The following is a 20,561-nucleotide window of genomic DNA, read 5'->3' as shown; positions in this document are numbered from 1 at the left end:
ATACCATACCATACCATACCATACCATACCATACCATACCATACTTTCAGTAGGGACGGCAGTCAGGCAGTCAGGATGACAGCAAAAAGGGCTTCCAAAAGAAATTGTTCTAAAAGAAACTGAAAAGAAATTGTCGAAAGTACCAGTCTCGCCGCCTCGCTGGATTTAGCTTACGATTCTGAGAGTGACGTCACCTTCATTTACAAGACGGACGCAAGCACTCTGAAGCCGATTGCCTGTCATGAGCCCCTGTAGATGCAGCGCCGCCGGACGACGACGATGACGCCTTCCTAGGACCTATTAGCTCCAGCACTTTTGCATACGCTCGGACCCCGACCCCCAACGCCTCATCGAGTACTTGGAAGGCAAGGCTCCTACACCACCCGTCTGGTTCAAAGGAGGATTACCTTCGTTCTGCGTACAGAATTATGTCCTCGCGGAGAACTTCGCACCGATCAAAGCCGCTTATCTCCTAGTTGTCCCTGCAAGTGTTAATTGTCCTGCAAGCTTGACTAAGATGTGGCCACCACGGAGCGACAGCATCACAGCGGCTCCGCGCACACCTAGAAGTTGTACACTGTATAATCCTTATTATGCGCTCTAAAAGATACTGTGCATTCTCAGTGTTCGCATCCTCGGTGTTTGTATTTGCACACTCTGTGCTTTACGCCCACATTCTTTCCCCGTTTAACCATCGTGTCGATTCTTTGAGACGGAAGCAATGCCGCGAACCTTTGTATTGCGTTTGTTCACGCACGAAGGCGCTGGCGCTCGTCTTAACCATTTTGTTTGTGGCGCGAGACTCGACCACACTTATCTCGAATGATCGCAGCCACGCGCACCTGCTTCCACGCTGGTCCAGATTGTTGTAGTTGCTTCGGCGCCTTATCTCGATGGTTCTTTGCCAGCTTTAAATTGAGCGCGCCCGAGAGCGGCACACATGCTGTTCGGCGACCGCTGAGCACACTTGTTGCTGCCGCCGCCACCGAGACATTCATTTCGGTGTGGGCGCAGGTCAGCCCAAGAAACTCTTTCTTTTAAAATACCTTTTCGTTGTCTTCCTGACTGCCGGATTGCCGTCACCGCTACTTGACAATATAACACAAGCACAACTTCCAGATAACGGAAAAAACGACCCTTCAGCGCGAAGCCATGTTGTGACAGCTAAAGATAACGTATGTTGTTTACAAAATAACTTTTTCGCGACAGACTGTAGTTGCGAAACCTATAGCCGCCTAAGTGAGGAAAACTGTCTTATTAACATGCGGCTGTTTTCATAGGATTATTTCCTGCACAGATGCAAAGTAGAGGCCAGCGGAAGTCAAAGCTGTGCACTTACGGGAGTGTTGTGCCTGCAGACATGTTCCCACATGTGAGACAAATCTATCCCGTTTTGTATGCATACTTAAGTGATTGCAAATACGCCTGCAGCTTACGCGTGGAAAATTGCGTAATGATTCGGGGCAACAAGGTTTCAAGAAATTTCGCTTGGTTGCGCAGACTGTAGAGAAATGACGAAACGTTGGGACGAAAAGCCGAGTGAGTAGGAAATGAGCGGTAAAAGAAGAAGGAAAAAGTAAAGTGTTTGAGTATCAAACATTGCGACAGCGTTGCACGCAAAATACGCAAACTTTCTTTTTTTTTTTCTCACATCTATCTAACGACTGACTATTGTATTTAGATGCGAGCAGTAATATTTCATTCTCTTTTATTCCGTGCGCGTGCAGCGGTGTTTCTGTCGGGTGTGGAAGTCCGTGGCGCTGTAAGCGGGAGCGACAATTTGTCACGAGAGACTCAGTAGAAACAAGGTGTCTTCCACCGTATTGCGTCAACTGAATGAGACCGACCCTCCGCGGTTGCCCAGTGGCTATGACGGGGGTTAGTCCAAGGTTGCGGATTCTGTATCCGCCACGCCGGACGCATTTAAATGGTGGCGAAATGCATAAAATGCCCGTCTGCCAATATTTCGATGCACTTTAAAGGAGTACAGACAGCCAGGATTAATCCGGAACCCTTTATTACGGCGTGCAACATAGCTGGCCAGCAGAGTTGCTTCGTGTCGTGGATATAAGTCTATCGATCGATCAATGAATCAGTCAATAAACAAGACAGTCAATCAACCAGTCGGTCAGTCGGTCGATTAATCAACAGGGCGAGACTGTACAGTCGGCAAATATTGGCTGTGGTTTATCTCTGGTTAAACCTGGAGTGACGCGATAGCTACAGCTGGCCGAGTGGAACTCGCTCAGTCGAATTGCAAAGTCACTCTTTCGCCGCTGCGTTTTGCTGGGCGTTCCTTCTTCATATTCGTCCCTGGACGTGGACTCACAGTTACTGCTTAATTTCCTTTCCTCAAATTCATTTTCTTCATTGCGGTCCCTCTTTCTCTTTCTTCTTTCACTCCCACTTCCTCCCTTCCTGTACGGTGCGGTTCGGGTGTCCACTGAGATGACAGAGAATTGCTGCGCCATTAATTAGCGAGCTACAGGCCATGACTACGCTTAGGCTTCGCTGTGGTTGAGCGATGTAATGCTAGTGATGATTTACTTGGGTGATCTCTGACGTCATCAAACGGATGACGGGTGCCCAACGAGATATGTGAGACAGTTACTGCGTAATTTCCTTTGCTCAAATTCATTTCCTTCATTACGGCCCCTCTTTCTGCATTTTCTTTCCCTCCCACTTCCTCTCTTCCTCTAAAAACGGATGACGGGCGTCCACTGCAGCCACGGGCATACGGCCGAGGTGCGGCCACGCTCGACGAGGCGAAGTGGCTGGCGTAGTGAAGCTATCGATTCAAAAACGATTCACTGAATGAAGCAAATAAATTATCAAAGCTAGCACACGCAAGACAACAGGTCATGTACCATATAACAGTTTTCGCAATAGTACAACGCGTGGGAAACCACAAGTATTAACCGACATTTGGAATGGTATTTCGTAGTAAGTGTTTGGACGTAAACGACCAACATATAAGGTCTGCGTAAAGCTTCCTTTGTCATTCGCGCGGGCGAGCTGCACATGTATTGCTAAAGCTCGCCATAAAGGGGTGACATTTAAGAAATCAGGTTAATAAAAAAGGGGCAAATTGCAATAGCAAAGTGTGAAAACAAACTTTTTCTCTGCAAAGGCACCATCGTCACAAAAAGTCAGCACATAAAGCAACCATACCTTACGTAGGCCTCGAGCGCCGAGTAGTAGAAAAATAAAATGTTCGTATAAAAGGCTGGTTATTCGATTTCCGCGAGGCTTTCACCCAATAGGGCTTTTACCCAGTAAGCTTAGGAAATTCAATCACTGCGACAAAAATACGTTTGCTAGGTTGGCAAAGTATGCGCGCGACGTCCGGATAACAGATGAGCGCGTGGCTAAATTTATCTCTGCGCTGTCGCTTTTCGTCGCCTCGCCTTTTAATTTTCTTGGGAATTACAAGCAAGCAACCCGTATGAGCTATCTATATTTGCTCTGCTCAGTATGCTTTCCGCTCAATAATCTAGGAAAAGATTTTAAATGGCTCCAGTGTCCCATAACTCGAGTGCGAGCAATGACTCGTAAAGCATACTGCGGACCTAGAGTACGGTCCAAGCAAGAGAGACAGATACAGAATGTTGTAGTACGCGGTTATGAGATGTCCCTTGAAGAAATAAGTTATATAGCCCTTAAACCCGGCTATGAAATTTGTTCAGTGTATTCGACGACGAAATCGCAAGCGTGACAGCCATGGAAGTAGGTTTAGGTCCGTAGAGAGGACTCTCTCATCTGATTCTTTTATGACCTATGCTTTTGAAAAGTGACTGTGGTCAAAGTCGTACCGTCTACCTCCTCTTTAGGAACTTTCAAAGAGATAAGCACCAGTGAGAGCACGTTTGATCGCGGGAGAAAAGGGGGGGGGGGGGGGGGGGGGGGCGTGGGTTTTGCATATAGCACTAGCAGCGCAAAAAACACGTATAAGCCCACCCAGATGGAGAGAAGAGGGGACTCTGTTTTCCTCCTCTATGCTCCAGAAGTGCCATGAGTTTCTACATAATGGACAGTTTCCATCAGACAGCCAAAGGTTCTAAACTCAGAAAAAGATGTCTCAAGCATGTTTTGGATGCTAAATTATCATATCCTAAGCGCTTGAACAAAATCGCAGACATAAGACACACTTCACGTATCGGATCACTTTTACCTTTTCCCTTAAAGAATTTTATTTAGAAATAAATATTTGGTCTTCGCAAAAGGTGATGTGCTCCGATTTCGCAAAGCCATGTTAAGAATGTCGGCGTATCAAAATGTGCTGTGTAGAGGAACGAGAGGTTTAACATGTGGGCCTCGTACTTCCAATGTATAATTAGACTTAATTAAGACCCGTTTTATAAAGAACCACTCGGCATAACTCATTCGGATTTGCTTTATTTTATTCCCCATTTGGTTTTCTTTTAACTGAACTAAGATAATGGTTTTATGGGAAATATTCACAGCTTTCTAATTTCTTTCCCGGAACCTTAATTATTTTTGCTGTTTTCGTTGGATTAAACTTTTCTAGAAAAACGTCAACTCCGTAGACGTTTACAACCCTAGTTCAATATTTCGGCACCTCCGTGTAGATAAAGCTGGAAAAGTCGGTCTTCAATCTGGTTTCTTTCTATTAATGGGTGAAATGCGACAAAAAGTAACATATGGAGATACTCTGAAAGAAAAAAAACGTATTTATTTCTATATTCTGAAAAAAAAAAACACAACAACAGGACGTTAAACATTCTTTTAGTAGCCACTAGCCATGTAGTGACTACCAGTGTCAATTTTACGCATCTTTGTTTTTGGGGTTGCTTCTGTGGTCTCTTATGCAATATGTTGTAATTATCTCACAGTAAAGTATTTGGACGGCGGTCCACATCACGCAACCATTCCACGATGTAACACCACAGTGATACCCCAGATGCCTCCGTATGTGACTGGGGGTATCACGGGACAGTTAACTTGGGTCACGCTGCCATCACTGAAAGTGAGCGCAGCGTTTAAAATGACAGTTCAGAGAAGCACTATCGGCATCAAAAGTTTGCGGAACGCTAGTTCTCGGAAAAAATTCACTGTTGCTCTACCTCGCTACCCAGTCATCTGATATTGTTACCGGAGAAAGAACACGTACAGTGGCGATCAGAATAACCTGCAACGCTCAGGCGACCACCTTCTCCTGCTTTAAGTTTGATACAAAATGAATACTCTGTGCTGCACAGTACCAGGCACGCGGGCATGCTGCTCGGCAGCTATATGAAGAATTTCGCAACAGCGCCCGACTCGTATTGCTTCGTGGCGTCAGCTCGTACCACTTGATGCGTGTTGCAAGTCATACTGCGCGCGATGGTACGCGCTTTGGTCCTTTCATATATTTCAGGCAATTGGATAGCGTGGCTGCGCCGGAATAAACTTTTTAAGGCGAAAGTTAGCAGCCGTGTCGGCAGATGTGTCCGTGTTTTGACGGGTGTCCACCGAGATATTAAGGCGAAAGCCTTTAATGCCTCATACTGTCGTTAGAAGACGCTGTCGGCAGCCGTGTCGACAGACGCTGTCGACAGATTTGTCCGCCTTTCGGCGTCACTGCTTAAAAAGAAACTGTGCCGAGGGTGGGAATCGAACCAGAGCCTTTGGCATTTGAAGCGGAGACACTACCACTCCGCCACGAAGGCTCAAGGTTCGAGCATGAATAAAGGCGGCTCTAGTGAATGCATGGGTTTCATAAATAAAATAGAAGGAATAAAGTGAAGGAAAGGAAAAATGAAAATAAGAAAATAAACAAAAATAAAAACAAAATAATAAGAAGCAATGAAAATAAGAAATAATAAGAAATGCAAATAAAAATAAAAACAATAAAAATAAGAAAAAGAGCGCAAAAACAAAAAATGAAAAATTATAAATAAATAAAAACAAACAGTGCGCCAGGAAACGCTTTCGCCTTGCAGCACTTTAGAGAGCCAAAGTGCCCCCTGAATTTTTCGAGACAGTTACTGCGTAATTTCCTTTCCTCAAATACAATTTTCAGTTTCTTCATTAAGGCCCCTTTATCTCTCTTCTTTCACTCCCACTTCTTCCCTTCCTGTACGGTGCGGTTCGGGTGTTCACCGAGATGACAGACAATTACTGCGCCATTTCCTTTCCTCAAAAAGCGTTGCGTTCAAAGGGCAAGGCATCGCGCCGAACGGGTGGTGGCGTTCCTCCCTTCCTGTACAGTGCAGTTAAGGTGTCCACCGAGATGACAGAGAATTACTGCTCCATTTCCTTTCCTCAAAATCGTTGCGTTCAAAGGGCAAGGCATCGCGCCGGACGGGTGGTGTTCCGTGGACTCCCTGGCAGCGCTTTAACACGCTGTCGCGTTCCACTCCTACAGACGAAGCTTAAGCGGCATTAATTAGACGTTCATTAGTATTTAATAATTAATCAGGAACTAGCCACTAATTAGTAATTTGTCATTACTTCGTCATCAATTATGTGTGACGTCACCAGTGTCACATAGGCAGAGTGGTGCGGAAAACGCTTTCGCCTCTACGCACTTTTAGACAGTCAAAGTGCCCCCAGAATTTTTTTTTTTGTTGCTGACAGGAGGTCATTCTTGCGAGGCCATTCTTTAACCAGGCAACACAATGACATTTCGTCCGTGGAGGCGCCTTTTGAGAAGCTCTGGCCGAGCTCGTTGACTGAAACCTGTTTATAGCGTGAATAACTGATTTGAGGCAGTTTTTATGCTCCAAAGGCTCGTTCGTCATCTGGCTCGACTGTACCCACAACAAGTGTTGAGGTGTTTTGAGCGGGTCGCTCTCGGTGGCCAACATACGGAAATACTACGTTGTTCTGTCAGCCTTGCGCTTGTTTCCTAAGCCTCCAACTAAAAGTAAAATAGAAATATTCTGGAGATCGCGCGCCTCACACGAGGTAAGAAAAGGGCCGAGTAAAACGTGCCAGCGTTCAGTAAAACGTACCGCGTACCTTTCCTGCTTCACTTTATCCGTGAAAAAGAATCAGTTGAGCTGAGAGAAACTCCCACTTTTGCGTCCAACTTCTTTTTTTGGGGTAGCAATGCGAGTGAGCGCAAACTACTAAGAAATCAGTCGTTACTAGGTTTCAAGAACTTGGCCGTTCAGGTTATATTAATTAAAGGGTAGAAAAGCATGTGAGCCACTAAATAATGTACAAGAAGCTTTCGGCACTCGAGGAAATATATATATATATATACGAGGGGTACCCAAACGAAACCGGACTAAATTTTTTCATCGGCAAAGCTTCTGTGGTACCGCGTTTTGCCACTAGGAGCGCATAGAACGAACATTCCAGAGTCAGTAAGCCGAGTGCCATCGTTGAAGGAGGTTACCTTTGCTCGCGCTTTGTTTCAAGAATGGTCCTCACCAGCCAGCCTTTTTCGCACCGAAGAGCCTTATTTAAACCTGTCAGCACGCACGCACGCACGCACGCACGCACGCACGCACACACACACACACACACACACACACACACACACACACACACACACACACACACACACACACACACACACACACACACACACACACACACACACACACAAACACACACACACACACACCATCGAATAAGCTGATAATGATGCCAACCCTGCGCTGCGAGTCCTGCGCAGCTTTTTCGGCAACTGTTACTGCTCTCGTGTGCGCCAGCGTGTGGTGCTACGTGGCCATTGTCTGTGCTTTCTGGAGCGGGAAGGTAAGCAGATCAGTCGGAAGTCTGCCAAATGGCGACGGGCACATGGATCCTCAATTAACAAAGCAGGCGGAGATAACCAGAGCCGGCAGTAATTATAATGGTAGCTGGAATAACGGAATAATTATAAAACGACTAAGCTGAATAATAGGAGCTGCTCTGTTGTTAGTGCCCAACAGCGCACTCTATCTCTAGGTCTCTTTTGTACTGTCAGCACAGTAGCTGCCGGTCAGTAAACGCTGTTTTTTCACTCATGAAAATTCTCAGAAATATGAAGCGTGAAAGGTTTCGCATGTGCGGACAGTGAAACACAAGAGATGACGAGACAGCTGGGAAGGCCAATAGTGATGTATGCTACAAGTGTGCTTTGTTTGTGGCGATTCATAGAGGAAGAGCTGCATGGAGAGATAAAGAAGCTTCCCTAACCAAATTAGGCTGAAAGCAGCTTACAAACTGGGAGAAAAACATAAGTTGTTGTGAGCCAACATCGGCGCACCCAACCGCCTGCCATGCTGTTGCGAGGAGATAAGGCGCACGCCCTTTCTGTTAAAAGCCCGTAGCCCGAATACAAAAGAAAATAAATCGTTGATGGGTGTCCCGTTTTGCGCACCTTATGTGAAATGCATGACCAAAGACGTTGGCCTCTTGAGTGACGTCTTCCACCACTCTTCGCTTGACGTTTATGCGATAGACTAAAGCACAGAAAGAGGGTACGTGCTTCGTGCCACTATGGTATGCAGTGACCTAACGCAAATTATAAGCGATACAATAGCGGTTTTAAAAGTCCTATGATCTTGGTTTCCAGAGGCCCACTTTGTTTCCAAGCAACGTCTGATGACTACTTTTAGGTTAGACTTGCGTTGCTTTTGTGCTATAGAAAAGACAGAGTGGAACAGTTTGTATCACTTCTGTAAAAGCGACTGTGAACTCGACTCTCATCTGTGCGGTGCCACTCCTACTCAAAGTCAGCTTATGACCTCCGTATTCAAAACAAAACACTTGAGTCACTACAAACTCCTCTTTCACTGCCAAAAAAAATTCCAATGGTTTCTTCTGCTCAATCGGTCTTCAAGTCACGCGAAGCGTTTTCTAATCGGTGTTGATTGCTAGTGGGCCGGGGGGATCATTTCAGCACAACCGCCTCCTCTCTTTGCCTGCACAACACCCACCCGCGCACTCAATGAACAAATAAAGAAATATTTTCATTAAGGCTCGGATTTTGTTACGGGTAGGTTTTCTAAGCTAACCTACTCATGCAGGTAGTCAGAACGAGCAGCAACAGAGCGGACCAATTTCGCAAGTTGGTGTGGACCGTTTCCTCAGAAATTGAACCCGGCAAGTGTAGAACACCGACGAAAGCAGCCAATACTAAGGATCCGTCTTTTACGCTGCTGTTGCACTGGCAGACAGCTTGTACTTTTGCTAGGAACTAGAGCATGAGGGAAAACCTACTACGCATCTGCAACTACAAACATTTTTATCCCAGTCTGCAAGCCCTCGTTAAGCACTGGTGCTGTACTAGTTTATTTTTCGCAGTGTACACGCGGCTCCAGGTTTACCAAACCAGAAACGTTAGCCTGCGTGGAATTGCAGCGATATGCCCACACAACGTATTGTCGTGCATGCGTTCCAAAAACATAGGCCATTGGAAAGTGGACTGCTGCTGCTTGCTGCTCTGTGAGCGTAAAACGTATCTTCGTGATTGCGAGCGTCCATAATTTAGAAGAAGGCAATGGAAAATTTGATTTAGTGCAGTTGTAATCGCATAAAGAAGGTCAAAATGTAAAAAAATAAATTGAACGCAAGACGGTTAAACCTTCAGTTACTCAGTCTCTGAGCCTGCTTCAGCAAATCGACCTGCATTTTGCGAGTTCGGCCCTGCAAGACATGAGGTCGTCTGTATCCCTACTTCTGACGGTAGCAAGCCAACAAATAGCACTATTGAGGCGGGTATTTCTTCCGATTTTTTCTTTTTTTTAAAACATTTGCCAAGCTCCACTGAGCTGTATACGTGTTACGTAAATCCCAGACGTAACAAGCCGCAAAGTCAAAGCAACAAGAAATTTTGCGCCCACCTTTTTCTAATATAACAGCTGGCAGGCAGAAAAGTTGGTTGTTGCCTGTACCGTTTTGGCACGCGCAAAGGAATTGGCAAAAATTTTAGGAGTGATCAAGTGGACTGATGCGGAGAAAATTCGATAGCATTCTCCTTTCAGTCACCATTCTATCCCTGGCTGAATCTATTTCAATTAGGATTCTCTTCCTGGTCCGGCTACATTGTCTTTCACTCCCCAATCTACTTCGATTCCGATTGTATTCCAATTCCGCCTACGCAGCTATGCAAAATGTGTTACATTGTTAGATCACGGCGAGTCTTCGTACCACTACCGGCGCAGCGGCTGGTGGCTGTTTCAAACAGAGCCACCGGTGGGGCCTGTGAGACCCAGGCTGCTTTTTCTGAGCACTGCGACAAGGAATATCTCCCGCAAGCCTCATTTTTGCACATGTAGATCTTCGGGAAGCTGTATACTTTGAACGTAGGCCTGCTGCTGTTTGAGTATTTTTCTTCTTAGTAATTTGCGCTTTTGCTGAGTCATTCTTGGTTCGTTGTCACCCTCTTCTCTCCTAAAAGTAGAGAGGGGGACGGCTGTCAGGTGGAAAGTGGTGAGAGGCAAATCCCCTAAACACCGCCTAACAGGTGGATGCTTCACACAGACGCCGACGCCACCGGACAGTTTTCTCGTAATGGCTCTCCTAATGCTATCCCATTAGAAAAGACAAGAAGACATCGAAAATTCTTTTTTGTGCGGTGACTACGGCGTCAGAACACGATGGGCAACCAACCTGAACATGGAGCGTTCGTTTTTACTCCACGGGTTGCACTGACGTGCAGATTTTCCCAAAAGTTCGGAGTCCAAACGAGTGTTCTTCTAAGCCGTGTAGTGGGGCTCTTGTAGCAGCCCCAGAAGTCCTAACGTTCGAAGGAGCTAAGACGGCAGCGCCTCTTATCTTCACGAAATTTGGAACGTCACGAATACATAACAAGCTACACGGCTCTAAACGTATGAGAAGGGCTCTACCACAGGAACGAATTGGTACATAACGAAGTGACAATTGCAGCGCAAGCACATCAACTTTCCAACTTGTGGGAAGGTTGTGATTCAACGCAGTTATACTGCAGATACATAATAAGCGCTCGTCTGAAAGAGTTCTCTTGAACCAATAGGTGGGACTGAGCAGGAGAGTGATATTACCCGCAAGCAAGATCTGAAAAGTTTCGACGTGCCTGTTAAAATGCCATAAAAGAATGCCGCTCAAAATAATGCTTCCTACAATCGTGAAGAAAAAAACATGCTGCATGCCTAGGAAGCAAACTAAATTGCTGTGTCTTTAGCTCGGTGCTCCGTCTGTCTGCAAGAGTCATTTCTGGTAGGCTAGTTGTTTAGTGAGGTTGTTGTAACCTAAAAGCCGGTCTATATTAGACCACCGTAAATCGCACATCGACATATTTCGGAAGAATATTCTGGCGCGAAGAGGGGCACACACGCAAAGAAAGAGGACGCTGGGTGAGCGACAGTAAGAATTGTTTTTATTTGCAGCCGAACCATGCATATATACAGGCGTACAAAATTAGACTTTCAGGTTTTTCAATAGTCAAACGATGAGAACTACATGGAAGCCGCTTTTGTGCGTAGATTTTGCGACCTGGCCAATGCGAACTGAGATGATAATTGTCACCATCAATGAGTTGGTTAGCTAAAAAGAGTTAACTTTTTAGTCACTAAAGTTGGCCTACATGCTTACATTCAAAACTTAAAGGCACCCTTATTCCTATACTACACCATTTGGTAGAATTCTCGTAGCACGCCTGTGTTCTGAAATACACGATTCCAAAGTTTCAACTAGACCACCATAACTACGCATACAAGAACATATACAGGTAAAAGCGAGAACGAGGGGAGAGGCATGGTTTATAGCGCAGTCGCGAGAAATCAGGCGTGTTCACTTCAGACGCAGACTCAAGGGCGAGTTGGTGTTGTATTGCCGACCGCGTACATACTAGCGCGCACGTATTCTTTCGTGTGAGCTCGTACAGAGTACGAAACACACGTCTAGAATGACCGAAGTGTGTGTTCCGCAGTTCCCAACACTGCTGCGACCAGCAAGGCAAAAAATTACGATGAAGTCCTATGAATTTAACTGCATATGCGTGTATCCAGAACATTTTTAACCAAATGTTACCGCTGGATATCGCGTGTTCAGCCCTAAGCACGCCCAGAACGTGTTCTAGACAAGCGTTTTGCCCTTTGTGCGTGGTCTACAGGGTAAAAAGATAAAACCGCCTAAAATCCGGATAGTGTAAAGAGCCAACCCGGAAGGAAAATTAAAAACACTAAAAGGAATTGCTAGGGTTTTAACGTAGTTCAGCCGAGTACACGTACGAAAGCATGTGTTTAGCCTGGTTGGCTTGTGGTTTTGTTTCGCTGAGTCATCGGCACGTCTGGCGACGATATTAAGACTCAGGTTAAGCTCTGGTCGGGGTTAAGCTGATCTTATCTGTTCGCGCCGCAGGTGGAAGTTGATGAAGACGACGATGTGCAGTGCACAGCGCGAGAGTATGCAGCAGTTTAACTCTGATTTATTACTTAAAGCACAACCCTTACCTTGGCACCAGTTTACCCTCTTCTTTTGGCGTTCCTCACTGAACTTTGTCCTAACCCAGCCGTGGGCATGTGCGATGTCGCTAAGGCAACTACAACAACACGAGGCGGGGATAGCATAACGCTCTCGAGGAGTGGCCAGCAAGGCTGATATTTTTACGAAGCCACGGGTTGGAAACCCAGTCTCGGCAGTGTTTATTTTATTTCTGCCCCCTCAAGATCAGGGCCGCCACAAGATTCTTGGTTGGGTTTGACCCCGTGAAGTAGTGCTTCCACACTAAAAGCTAAAACGTAAGTACGCAGAACAGAGCACGTGCCAGCAACGGCGAAGATAAAAACAAGAAAACAACAGAAAATTAGTTAAAGGCGGAACAATAGAATGCAGTGCAATATAGCCTCAGCTTGAAAAAGTGGCAAAAATGAGGAAGGTGTCTTGTTCTTTTCTGTTGCCCCCAATTTTGTCTTTTGTTGTCTGCCACTCTCCATTAGCAGTTAACAAGGTTATAATTAATGTCGGGGGAAGTGGGGAGCGTGCGTTTCAACATTAGACGAGAATGGGCCCCTTATGAAACGCTTTTGCGAAATCGATAAGCATGGATCGATTTTTCCACCAGACATCAACGATGGGACGGGGATCATTTATTCAAAACATCGTGTCTCACAGGAAACTACCACGTTGGAAGCCACGCTGATAAAGGGTGGAAAAAAAAATCCTTGCCACTTAGGCAAAAAGAAATATTGTCAGAAGTGGGGTTCTAACCCACGCCCTCTTGCGAGGACCAGAGCTTAAATCCGGCGCCATAGACCACTCGGCCATGCTGACACTTTTTTTCTTCATTGCATGGAAGAACTTCCGTAAAAAGGGGGAAAACTTCAATCAAACTGGTTCGCGTCTCAAGTTACCTGGCTGCTTAATAGGAGCCCGCCATAGCCCTAACTCAACACTGCATCCCCATCAAAACATCAAAATTCAGGGAGGCGCACACATGCATCTAGGCACGGCAGCCAGCTTGGAGGTTCTTCGCGTGCAGCATATACACTCCTAACCAAAGCACACTGTTCACGAAACACAGATTTGGAAGATCTTGGTGGCTCGGCATGTCTGTCCATGATACGGCTTTTCCAAAGACTGAATAGTCCCATCAACACAAACAGATCATAAGGCACAACAGAGTTTTTGCCAACAGGCAGAAATCTAATAGTGTATGGTGTAATTTCAATGTCCTTCTTAAGAGTTCGTTGTAGTATGCCCCAAAAGAACATGACATCACGGCACAGGATGAAGCAATGATCAATTGTCTCAGGCACGTTACACAGACGGCAATTCACATTCCAGGGTACAAACATCTCCTTGTCATTAAGAAATGTCTTGACAGGCAGCGTCTTTGTGTGTAGTTTAAAAAAGAACGTTTTAGCGGCTGCCTGAATGCACATCCGCCTAACACGCTTTAGAACACTGATGTCCAAAGACCCCAGATAAGGCTGCCGATACAATGGTGTAGGGAACAAAGACTCAGTGAGACCTGGGTCATCTGTTTTCTCGAGAGGCTATAGAGGTAATCTAAAGAGAAGCGAACAGTGAGGAAATTGAAAGTGTCAGCAACCTCCTTAAGGAATCCCCACAAAGTACCCTCACGAGCCTGCACAGTCGGTGCGAATAAGTAAGGCAAATGAAAACTAAGCCGCCTAATGAGCACAGCTACCAGAAACGGGTGGTTTGCCGATTTGAAAAAGAAAAAACGGGAAACAGGTTGATGCACGAACAGGTGAACAAGACCCACTCCACCACCCTCTAAGGGAAGGAACAAGTTGTCACGCCTCATGGGCTCCCATTGAGAGCGCCACACGAATGTTGCAAATATTCTGTGTATTGCTTGCACCTTCTTCCTCGCACAATGCAGGACTTGAAGGACATACGCGAGCTTTGCAAACAAAAATATGTTACAGACCTGTGCCCTCGCAAACACTGAGAGTTCCCTACCCATCCAAGCCTGTGTTTGCCGCCGTAGAGTTACAATTTGTGAATCCCAGTAGGCGGTACTGTTGCGAACTTGATGCAACGTAACGCCTAGGTACTCAAGAGGGCTACAGTCCCAGCATATGCCACCGAACTGGCTTGGCCTAGTTCCCCAATGACCCAACCAAAAGCCTTTGGTTTTCTCTAAATTTAGAGCCGCGCCTGATACATCGCAGAATTGTTTAGTCAAGTGTAAAGCCTCAAGTACACTCTTTTTGTCAGAAGAAAAGAGGGCGACATCATCAGCGTAGGCTAAAACTTTAACTTCACATTGAGCCAGAGAGAAACCGCGGATAGCTGCGCTGTTAATTATACTGAGACAGAGGGGTTCCAGATATAGGGCAAACAGCAATGGAGACAGTGGACATCCTTGACGAACAGATGCTTCTAGTGGTATTGGTTTCGTTAGCTCCTGATTAACAATTACCCTTGTATAGTAGTTCTTATAGCACAGCCTTATGCCTTTGAGCAAGACGTCACCAATATTTGCATACTCCAAGACCACGAACAAGAAATCGTGCCAAACATTATCAAACGCCTTCGCTAAGTCAATTTGAATCAGAGCTACTTGGCCTGTCTGATCTGATACTGTCTCTAATACTGAACGTGCAATATGGATATGTGTTTGAATACTGCGGCATCTAATACCACAGACCTGATGCGAGCCCATCAAGTCCATAATGACGAGCTGCAGACGACTGGAAAGAACCTTGGCAAAAATTTTGTAATCAACATTGCAGAGGGAAATTGGACGATATCCCTCAACAGTTTTCAACCGATTGATATCTTTGCTTTTGGGAATTAATATTGTGTGCCCAGAATAGAAAGTGGGAGGCAGGACACCCACATCATAAGATGCTTGGAAAACTTCCATCAAAACAGGCACTAGGCAGGGCGTAAATGTTTTATAGAATTCGCTAGTAATACCATCCGGCCCAGGAGATTTCTGGCTCTGCAGGGCAGAAATGGCTGATTGAATTTCATTCAAAGTGATAGGTCCCTTTACTATAGCACACGGCTGTCGCTGATGATAGTGGGGCTGTATTGAATCCACAGCTGATAGCATCATTACTAAGTTTAGGAGTAGAGAACTATGGCATAAAAGCACATGTTGATAACGTAGTGGAGTCGTTTTTTTTTGTAGCATGCTATTTATTACAGGCGTTACTGTTCAAGAACAGGCTGTATACAAAGGTTATTAACAAGGCAGCCAGATAGTGGCTGTGCTGCTTGGACTCAACGGAAAACAAGCAAACGCATTTAACCCCATCAGCAGCAACTAGAAGGGGGGCCAAGGAGGCTCAACACATCAGCATAGGATACAAATCTGGTCTAAAGTCATTTTCGTGAAAAAGTGTCCTTCAGCTGAAGGACATTTCAATTTTTTTTTCAATCATGACTTGATATCTCTACTAACCAACAACCCTTGTAAATTCTGGCGCATCATAAATTCCGGCTTTCATCCTGACATTTCGGTTGCTGACTCTAACGGCATCATTGTTAATGAATCTTAATGTGTTGACATTTTTACGACCTTCTCATCGGTATTTACAACGAAGATATTGGCTCATCTCCTGGCTTATATACGTACAGTCTTTGCCAAATGTAACCAGGCTGCATGGCTTGTTTCTCAGTCGTATATTAAAGCTGTTATGCCAGCCCTCAAGCTCTAAATCTCTGTATGGTAAATAGAACCCCTGTCCTCGCTTTCGAAGAACTTTTTAATCTTTAAGGAAGCCGTAAGGGCTTTACTACACGAATGAGAAGCAAACCATGCAGCCTGGTTACTTTTGGCAAAGACTGTATATTTCATACCGTTTGCACGCCTGAAATAGTTATTAACGAAACAGGTATCTTAGCTTTATTAAGCAATCTTGAAATCATTGGTAGTTCGGATCACACCGGTTTCAAAAGCAAAATACTTAAGAATAAATCTCACAGTACATTTGCTGTGCTTGGCGCATGATGGCCTTAGCTGCCTGTTTGCCATTAAACCCCATACAACACAATACAATGCATTTGCGCTGTTATGTCTTGTTTGCTCTCGCCATCATTTTCAAATGCTCTGATGCCCAATGAGGGGCGGATAGCCAAGGCAATACCTATTTTGAAATCAGGTGAGCGTTCCTCCCCACTTAGCTATCGTCCAGTCTCATTAACCAGCACCTTTCGCAAACTTCTGAAGCATATCATTCATAGCCAAGCCACTGGCTACCTCGAAGATCATAAAATTATTCTCAAATACCAGCGCGGCTTCCGAAATGGTTTTTCATGTGACACTGACCTGGCTGGCTTTACTGATGACTTACATTCATTATTTCATGGGAACCCTTCGACCGAGTCCCTCATCACAAACTTCTGCTGAAACTTGCAAAGCTTAACATCCGCCCTAATGTGCTCTCTTGGATGAAGGTCTTCCTTGCTTGAAGAATTCAGTTCACCTCGGTTAATAATTCCAACTCTTGTGCTCATGTCATGTCTGGTGTGCCCCAAGGAAGCGTGTTCGGTTTCTTGCTTTTTCTGCTATCCTTACAATCTGGTCTGGACGCAGTCAGCTGATGGTACTCACCCTGGTTAATGATATTAAACGTTTGAACACAAAGCAAGCCTATGTTATGACTAACATCGAATCTTTCCATGCCGTGCTGTTTGTTTCATATTTTCAGACTACTCACCTTTTACAAGCATCTCAGCATTAAAGAAACATGCCGAAACTGGATTACTTACCACTTCCCCGTAAATTTGCTCGCTTAACGCTTTTCCCTTATATCACCATCCATCCCTTCGTGACGATTTGTTTCAGTCACATCACGTCATCTTTCTACGACGTGATCATTCTTTTATAGTTAAACGTGTTCAGTGCCACTCATCGTCTTATGCCAACTCATTCATTCCGCGTGCTATCAATGAGTGGAGTAGTTTGCGATTGGACATCGCTACAGAAACTTGCATAACAAAATTCGAAGAACTCATTCGCTGTGATGAAAATGTGTTCTGATTAATTGTCTTCTTATTTTTTGCTTTTGTGTAATGAGTTGCGTTCTGATTATTCTTTTTTATCACTGCACTGGTTCTTCTTGAAATGTAACGCGTTTATAAAGATTTTCAAGGCCCCTCTTCCCCCCGCCCTATCTAATACTCTCCCAGCCAGGGCCTTGAGGGGTAACAAGAATAAATAATAAATCATCTGACTGAAATGCGTTTCACAGGAAACAACAAGCGCAGCACTGCGGTTCAACATACGTGTTTTCCACAAGATGTGCTGTCCAAGAATGAATATTATATAATATATGTTTCATGATCATGCTAACTAGCCCTAAGATATCGCAGAGTGTGGAAATTTAAAACGAAGTGCTTCTTTAGTGTTCTTGGGGGACGCCCTAAAAAAAGCTTAATGTTTACAGTTTTTAAGGCCCTTATAAAGTTAATAGAGCAGTTCGTAAAGAAACTCGCTCAATCGCTACATTGTCTCGTCCTGAACACCTGAGCCAAATAATGCTCTTCTACACACAGGAGAGAACCCACAATCGCGCGCAAAAAGTTGGCGAGTCCTTTCCGACAACTGTTCCGTGCTCCCGCCCTCCTCCATCACATGCTCCTGCGTAATTCGTTCAGAGGTGGCGATTGATTGGTTGGTTAGCAACAACTTTATTGGAGTCACTTTAATAGATCAGGTGGGGGTGAGTGAAAGGGGAGGGGGATGAGCAGGACGGCGACAGGCCCTCTGGCCGCTCTAGATGCGAAGCTGTATTCCGGTTGAGAGCTTTACAGAGCAGCCTCCCATCGCTTCTGTGATTGTCCCATGAAAGGGAGGTTTCTGTTTTTTTTTGGGCAAGTTTGCTAAGTATGTTTAAAATCCGCTCTGGTGCTTGGACATAACTGACATATTGGAGATTTTCCCCCTCTATGTATGATGGAGAGTGGGAAAGGGGATGGCATGGTGGTGGTTTGTAGTCCACGCCACGCCACCTGCTCGGTTCTGGTTACGGAAGGGCGAGGAGAAGGTAGATTAGATTCTTTCAGGCGTCACGCAGCTACCATGGCCGAGGCCAGTGAACAGCGTCGCTCCAGCGGGTAGGAAGCTCCGCCCACCGGGAAATTCCCGCGCGCGTCACTTGTGGGGCGGGCGGAGGAGCTCCGGCCTCTGACTCAGATTTTCCAGAGGGTGTTGCCTTTGAGTGTGCAAAAAAGGCCGCGAGGAGAGGGGGTGGCCCGAAGACGCTAAAAAAGAAATTTTGACCACGGATAACTCAGCTTCTACGAAGCGCATTAAAAAAATTATTGCTAGAGGATATTCGTGAAGCGGCGTCCTTTACCATCCCAAGAATACCGCACTTTTATCGAGAGCTCCTTTCAGAGCACTTTTACTACCAAAGTAGAGAAAGCAATACAGCGGACGCGGAAACAGCATTCATATCACATTCAAACTCTATTTCCGTCAAAGACAACGGAGGGGGCTCAAACAAAAAGTGAAGCAAGTTCACTTGATTGCGTTGAAGCTCCCCTTATAGTGACAACATAATTCTATTCTGACTATTGTACATTTACATTCTACAGAACAAAGCAAAAGTGTAAACTTTAAAGAGAGAACCAAGTAAAATAAATCACAAAATGACATTTTTTTCAGATATACAATTCTAGGTAAAATATGCAAATACGAAAAAAGTATAGTATAGCAAAATCTGTTTTTTTTTTTCACAACAAAACATATGCACAAGGTCTTGAGGTTAATCAGCAAAACCAAAGAGTAGTTTTACAACCGCCGCTGATAAATTCAGCGGCCTCATCCTTGCTCCTCTAAGAAAACCTGAAGCTCGGAGATCTCAGTGTGGTCAGTGTCATTTTGATTGCAGTGAAGATTGTTAAGTGACTTTGGAAGAGAATAACGTAGCATTTCTTGGCCGAGCTTTGTCCGTGAAAGATGAATTTTCGAAGGTTGTGAAAAACGCGAGTCAGGAAGGCTTGTTCGCTGTGTTAAGGGGGCTAATACATTAACTTCTTGCTGGTCATTGCGAAGTTGTTGTTTGTATCTTTTTGCCAGTGTATATAAATATAAAATATGCACACTTATCGTTTTAAGTCGAGTAAAATATTCGCTAGTGCGAGCTTCTGAGTGAGCTTCAACGATATGACGAATGGACTTGTTTTGTGTTATATGTATGCGATTTAGGTTGTTTACGGCTGTTGTCCCCCCTACAAGAAAGCATTGGTTGATATGGAAAAAAAATTAATGCATATGTGTAGTTTCGCAGCTTGTGGTAGGAGAGAGTAGAATTTTGCCAAAATTCTAACAGATTTGGATATTTTATAATATAATTAACATGGTTGTCCCATGACATCTTTTTGTGCAGATATACCTCCAATGTTTTAATTGTATCGACAATATCTATTACATCTGATTTAAATGGGACATTTAAATCGTACGGTATCTGCAACTGCCTGGGAGTAAAAATGACTGCGTTTGTTTTCTTAGTGTTAATTTTGAGGTAGTTCGCGGCACTCCATTTATGTAGACCCTGAAGGAGGTTGTTAATCTCCGCCTCTAATAATTGGAAGTTACTGTTGCGAAATATGAAGGTGGCGTCAGCTGCGTATGATATATGATGTGCAATATGGCTGACTGTAGTGACGTCATTTACATAAACATGCAGGAGAAGGCCAAAAACGTTCGGTACGCCAGCATTGTCTGCATGATGACATGCTGTCATCTATTGAAACGCTTTGCATTCGGTATTTAAGGTATCATGTTATAAGGGATGAAGCTGTTCTTCTCACTCCATATATTTCAAGTTTTTTTTAACAATGTTTCATGATAAAGACGATCAAAGGCTTTCCAGTAACTTATGTATGTACCAACTACTATTTCCTTTTTTCAAATGCTTTTAGTATTATTTCTTTCTGTGCTAATAATGCCACCTCTGTTAATTTTCATTTCCGTAAGCCAAGTTGTGTCGGTTTAATAAGTTGTGCTTTTCAGCTAATTTGTGATGGAAGGGTGAATTATTTTTTTCAAATACTTTTAAAAATGTCGGTAGCAGCGAAATCGGACGACATATAGACAAATTACAGCGATCTCCACCCCTGAAGCCTGCTGCTAGTTTAAAAATTTGCATCTTAGCTGAAAAAACACCCGTGTAGAGAGCTAGACTTAAGGTATGGGTAAGATGTGGTGCCAT

At 44.7% G+C, this 20,561-nt stretch overlaps 1 non-coding gene across 1 annotated transcript; it reads right to left on the bottom strand.

Moving 5' to 3' along the window:
- Positions 1–13,107: 13,107 nt before the first annotated feature.
- Positions 13,108–13,191, bottom strand: TRNAL-UAA (transfer RNA leucine (anticodon UAA)). Its single transcript has one exon. It is a non-coding gene; the product is annotated as a tRNA-Leu (tRNA).
- Positions 13,192–20,561: the final 7,370 nt, after the last annotated feature.

Source organism: Amblyomma mixtum, chromosome 3 (genome assembly GCF_055824585.1).
Source record: "Amblyomma mixtum isolate Tamu chromosome 3, ASM5582458v1, whole genome shotgun sequence".
NCBI classification, from domain to species: Eukaryota; Metazoa; Arthropoda; class Arachnida; order Ixodida; family Ixodidae; genus Amblyomma; species Amblyomma mixtum.
Note: the sequence above shows the minus strand (reverse complement) of the source record. Positions and strands in the feature narration are given on the sequence as shown.